Source organism: Pinus tabuliformis, chromosome X (genome assembly GCF_031772625.1).
Source record: "Pinus tabuliformis cultivar Carrire ecotype Pingquan chromosome X, CPIR1, whole genome shotgun sequence".
NCBI classification, from domain to species: domain Eukaryota; kingdom Viridiplantae; phylum Streptophyta; class Pinopsida; order Pinales; family Pinaceae; genus Pinus; species Pinus tabuliformis.
Window position 1 is genome coordinate 1167220512 of NC_142308.1, and position 6680 is coordinate 1167227191.

General features: G+C 42.1%; 1 pseudogene; it reads right to left on the bottom strand.

The window, feature by feature from the left end:
- Positions 1-4711: 4711 nt before the first annotated feature.
- Positions 4712-5693, bottom strand: LOC149144058 (heavy metal-associated isoprenylated plant protein 24 pseudogene; annotated as a pseudogene).
- Positions 5694-6680: the final 987 nt, after the last annotated feature.

Below are 6680 nucleotides of genomic sequence, written 5' to 3' on the forward strand. Positions count from 1 at the left end.
TGAGTAGGATGCGATGAAGGACAAGCTTGAAGGAAGTCATGCTGGACCAGGATCATGTTGCTTAGAAGAGCCAAGCAAGGAGGTGAATTACCTTAGGAGGAAAGTCAAGATGGAGCATGAGCCAATTGACACTTCTGAGGCTGAATTCTTGAAGAAGGTTGCTGATGTGAGACACAAGATAAAGCCGACAGAAGGAGGTAAATCCTTGAAGCTGAGTTTTGTGCAGGTGACCGTGAAGGGCAAGATATTTGCAGCTTTGGTGGATACAGGGGCTACTCATAGCTTCTTAAGCAGGAAGGCAGCAAAGTCTTTTGGGAAGAAAGCAAAGATGGAGAGGGAATGGAGTGCTTTCAAAGCAGTCAACTCTACCATGAAAGCTGTTGATGGTGTGATGGAGAACACTCAGGTGAGAGTGGGATCATGGTTTGGAAAGTTGGACTTGAGGATTGTGGACATGGATGATCATTCTATGGTGCTGGGGCAAGATTTTATGAGGCTTGCACAAGCCATACCAATGGTGGACCGGGACATTCTCTTGATCACAGCTGAGGGAAAAACCATGATGGTACCGATGAATAGGAGGAGTTTCTTGGGGTATAGACCAAGGATGACTTCTATGACTTTGTATCCCAAAGATCCGAATGTGAAGCATGAGGATGTGGAGCAAAGAGGACTTGGGAGTGTGACTCAAACAACAAAGGAAAGGAATTTGATTGACTTCGTTGCAAGAGCTGGAAAGAAGGATGAAGGAAGTGAGAGGGCAATCTCACGAACATGGAGGCACTTGATAGGGACATCTTCTACTGTTGATCTTCACAATGGAGTTGCAAGTGAAGGAAGTCCGAGTACTACTTCAGAGGCAGTGGTTGATGAGGATTATGGAGGTAGAGATCCTGCCGGTATATTGGACTTTTACAGGTATGCTATGGGCATATATGACTTTCAGTTGACAAAGGACAAGCTAGGTGAGCTTGGATGTACATGTGAGGAGATTGAGGCTGTGCACAGATACTTAAGGACACAATATCAATCTAACACATGGGTGGATGAGAGTCAGGGAGGAAACTTCCTGGTCCTCCTTTCTCTATTGACAACCTTGGGAAAGGGTTGGTGTGGAGGCCTTGGTAGGGAGGAACCACATCAACTTAACAAGGGGCCTTGAAGGAGGCTTCTTTATGACAGATTGTAGACTTGGATGCAGATGGCCAGATGTTGGGATGGGGTCTACATGGGTTGGACATCATGGACAACTAGAGTCATGGACATCAGGTTGGAGATATGGAGCATGACAGTTATGCAGGGACATTATGTAGGAGCATGTATAGAGGTGTCATTCATGGACATTCTATGGGGAGCGCCGAAGAAAAGAATGTTGTGCAAATGCTGTTATGACATGGAGATGTATGAGCTAGTGGAGAGGTTGTACACTCTTGTGCAACAAGACCATGGCTTGAACATGTTGCAGATGAGATGGAGTTTCCATGGACCTGAACATGGATTGATAGATTCTTGATGAGTTCGAGATGTAGTAGAAGTCAGGGAGAGACTTGTGGTGACATAAGGATGTGCATTCTTGTGATTTGGGTGTATGGTTGGACTGATCACCCGACTAGTTTGAGTCATGAGGGGTACCAATGTGCAGAGGGATGTTGCTGTGAAGTCGACATGGTGACACATGATACAAATGTGTTGGCATGGTGGAGCATCTGATGAAAGACTACATGAAGAGATGACACATGATGAGGTCGACACGAGATGTTGCAGTGGGCATGTAGCTTGAGATGGAGGGATCAGCCTTCCATGATGGGGAGCAGCATGTGGAGATTGTGACAGAAGGGTCGATGATCATGGATTGAGATGATATCTGATGTATGACATACCGATGAGGTGTATACCTTGGTATGGTTATCTTGGTGACGGATGGTTTCCAAGGTGAGACATGGTGGAAATGGAGTCTACATATGTTGCAGGGATGTTTGCAGTATGTGGAGGAGTGGACATCATGGATACTGATGATCTTGGTGGATGGCTACCAAGATGATATGTTATCGAGGACGACAATGATTTTAGGTGGAGGAGGATGTAACGTCCTGAGATTCTACCCGGGTGTGTGACGCGTTTGGGTGACAGGCGAGCTGGGCGCGCGCGCGGTTAGGAGGCGAGTTGGTCCGCATGACGATTGTGTGATGAAGGCACGACACGAAGGTGCGAAAATACTTGCGACGAAAGACATGAGACATAATAAAAGTGCGATGGTATTTATACACCAGTTGGAGCGTTGGGCATTTACTTGGAGGTCGACTCATGATGGAGGGTGGGCTGACTCAAAGTATGGGTGCTTGGCATTAGAGAAGGGTGTGTGCACGAACATTGGGTGGTCGTCTAGGCAAGCCCCACCCCCACTTACGATGGCTATATAAACATGAATGCGTTGGAGCATTTGACAACAATCCATTCAATCAACACTTTGCACAAGAAGTAGGGCACAGTCTAGTGCACAGAAACAAGAGAAGGAAGGGCGCATACCTCATGCGCTAGTCTTGGTTTAGCCGCACGGTTTGGGACACACTTGGAGTTGGGTGAAGGTGCCGGGCAAGGTGTGCCCGTTGGTCGGTTGAGGCGTGCACAGTAAACGTGTAGAGCCCGTTAGTGCTAAGTCTTGGCGTGGGTGTCTTGGTGGCTCGGGTGAGCGCCCGCCCATCGTGCAAGTGTGCAAAAAGGTGAACGAAGGTAGGCAACCGAGTTTGCCTTGATTGTAAAATTGGCTAAGTATGAAACTTGGTACTTCCAAGTATACTTGTAAAAGCTTGTAATATTGAAGATTGTATAATATATATTTCAGGCAGACTCATTGTTCAAGGAGTTGCCCCTCCCTTTATATTGTGCAATTGTGTTCTCGTTTAATTGCTGTTGATAATGAATGTGTATGGGTGTTCATTGGTATAAAGGATAACATAATAATACTTGGTTGCGAAACACAAATTAAGTAGGAGTAAGTGGTTAGGCGTAGTCCACGAACATAAGTATTGGTGAAAAGAAAGTGTTCGGTGGTGCCGCACCTCACTAAGAGCAGTTGAAAGACTACCGCCAACTTGGGGGCGTGACAGTCACCCTGTTGCCTCTGTTAAGTCCTTTGTTTTTTCTGCGATTGTGATTCTGCGATGTGATCTGATCGCATATCGCATAACGCACCCTTGCGTTATGTCTCCGCCCTATGTCTCCCGCTGATGCGATATTGCGATGCGATCTGATCGCACATCGTACATCGCACATCGCCTCACCTCACATTGCCTCACCTCCCAATAACTTTTTCCAATGTGATCTCCGCTGTTCATTTGTGGATCTGACGGCTGTTAATTATTCTCGCCCTGTGCACGCCTCCGCCATACTGTCTTTACGCCTTAACTTTTTTTTGTGTTCCCGAAGTAGGAAGAAGGCCAGATCCAACACTTTGCGCCATTACTCCTCACCTACTACATTTAAAGAAGAATGGCCGAGAACAAGAGGGACAAGCCTCGAGCAGCCAAAAGCATTGAAAGGTTATGGGTTTCATTTACTTTTTACTGCGTCCAGCTCCAGCAGTACAACAGAGTATCAGAAAAGATCTGTTTTGTTCATCAACGCAGATAGATTGTAGCAGAGACTCTATCAGAGAGTTAAAAGCGGTGGGTGATTCTTTATGACACCTACACACGTTGATGTGTAATGTGAAAGCAGTGCGAGCTTATATAAATGAAACCTTTATGAACAGAAGTGTAGAGGCAGAGTGAGTGAAATGTAAAATTTACACACAGCAGTGTAAATATTTGCAGAGAGAGAGACAGAGATTGATATGCAATGAGAAACTCGCCGCAGCGAATGTAAGGAGAATTCTTCCAGCAAGTTGAATGTAATACACACAACAGTGTGAATAAAATGTAATGCAAAGAATACACAGCAGTGTGAAGTCTTTGCAGTTGTTCGTTGAGAGAACGAAAGGGAACTTGCAGCAGAGTGAATGTAAGAATTTTATTTTTACACACAGCAGTGTGAATGTTCTGTTTGTTGTTGAACATGAAAATGTAATACGCAGTAGCGTAGAATTTCAATGTAATGGGAATGCACAGCAGTGCAGAGAAAGTTTTTGGTTGTTGAATATGCAAAGGGTAATACGCAAAAGCGTAAATGTAAGTTTTTTGTTACAGCAGTGAATGTAAGAAATTTTACACACAGCAGTGTAAAATTTCAAAGCAGAGACAGAGTAAATTTATTTGTGTGGAACTGAAGCGTTCCCTGGTTGAAATCCCTCAGTTAAGAGGAAGATTCTTTTCAGCATAGACAGTTGTGAAATCCCTCAGTTAAGAGGAAGATGCTTTTCAGCATAGACAGTTGTGAAATCCCTCAGTTAAGAGGAAGATGCTTTTCGGCATAGACAGTTGTGAAATCCCTCTATGCGAGGAAGATGATTTATGTGACAGTTGGTTTCTTGTTAATGAACAAAAGTTTTTTTGTGTTGCTAAAACTCTATCTTCAACGAGCTGAAACTATGTCCTCAAAAAAACAATTTTTAGTTTCTGCTTTGTTAAGATCCTGTGTTAAAATAGAGTATTATTCTCTGTTCTGTTCAGTTAAGTTTTGTTTTAGAATTTATTAGAAAATTCCCAACAAGATCCTCTTATGCTGCCGCTGCCCCAATAAATAGTTTTGACTGTACAGGCAGTGGCAGTTGCGGTTACATGATGGTGCAGGAATTCGCATTGTCTTCACTGAACATGGAAGTGTACTGCTCGTCTGTGCGATTAGGGTTCATGAGGAAACCCGGTTCCACGTTCCGAACGTAGCCAGGAGGAGCCTTCCTGTCGTAAACCCTAGCAGCGTAGGGATGGTATGCCATTTCGACAGGTACAAAAGGCCAAATCTCTGTGGGCTTACCGGTGCGGTTCACCCTCCGCAGCGCTTTGTATAGCTCCACGTATCCAGTTACTGTTAACTTTTGCTGCTTTCTGTCCAGATCCACCGATTGCACACCTGCGCATATGAGATAAGGTGCTCTGAGAGATGATTCAATCACCATTAAGGTTTATATTTATGATAGAAGTATTGTATAACTGTTAATAATATCTGAGAACATCTTAATATGATTTAATATAATACTAAAAAGTGATGCACCATGGGAACAAATCCAGTTAAAGAACCACAACGAAAACTCAGTGCTCACCTTTCATGGACGAGATTGACCTCCTCACTCTCTTCTCACAGCTGTCACAATCTATATTGCAGACCCTCAAAACCACAGTCTGCACCAGTTCCAGAAATTAAAACAATGATCAGCTTTGCAGGATAAAATTTACAGCGTTGTCTACGTTTTGGAGTTTTGGGTGGAATAGGGTGAAACAATTTCAAAAAAAAAATAATAATCTATTGTTTAAAATGTATTTTTGCTGGTATATAAAAATTCAGCATCTTAACTTTCATAGATTTAATAACTTCATTTATTTATTTAATAACATTCATCAAAAAATTTACCACTCAAAATTATAACAAATCCCTACCAAATTCTTAATCAATTCTAAAGCCAAAAAAAGAAGAAAGGAAACAGAAAGGCATCAAATGCTCATTTAAACTGGAAATGAACGGTATACCTGCAACTGTAATTGCTTGACGTGTCTCGTGCGATCATCGAACAAACTCGATACATAATCCAGGGTGCCCATCGAGCAGAAACTCGAAAGAAATCTCAAATGTGCTTTGAAAATGGCAGAAATATCTATCTCCAGACGCAGAGATTTTGTAGGGAAACTCGAAACTAATAGGTAGTCTTAATAGTTGGAATTAGCAATATCTACCAGCTCAAGTTGTATTAAAATGATGAAATATCTATCTCCAGAAGTAGAAGCAGATATGTTGTATAAAAGAGAGGGCAAAGATTTTATAGGCCAACTCGAAACTACTAGGCGGTCTTAATGGTTGGAATTAGCAATATCTACCACCTCAAGTTGATATTAAAATGATGAAAGCCGGTTTCCATTTGATATTCACATTTCCAAGCAGCTTACACGCTAAAAAAATTGCCACGATAGTAGCAAAACAGCGTTGGAGCCCATTTCTTTGTAGAGAAGGCCCTGTAGTAGATTGAATAGGATACCCCGCCAGTGTTGCGATGATATTTTGAAGCTCTTGCCCACCGATCGAATTGGATACCGTGCCATTGTCGCGATGATATTTTGAAGCTCTTGCCTACCGATTGTTAACGTTAGTTGCTGGACGGCGGTGATGGTGATGGCAGTGTTTAGCAATAATCACTTGGCAAGTCGGTTCCACGCGCAAAGCAAAGAAATTAATGATAAGAGGAAGAAGATAAGATTGTTTTTTTTGTCCCAGCAGTTAGAGACATCCGCTTCTACACGATGACATGGTTTTTTTGGAAGATGAAGGATAGTCGGTCATTATATGACCATGTCCGAAGTAGCGACTTCGCATGGCCGTAAATTTCGTGATATGTTAATTTAATTTTTTATTATATCTATAGATATATATATATATATATATATATATATATATATATATATATATATATATATATATTTAAATTGGTAAAATTGTAAAGGAACTTGCATAAGTTAAATCTAGTTAAAAAAATGAATAAAACTTGCAACAAAGATATAGAAAATAAAATTGATGAATTTGATTATTGCACAGGG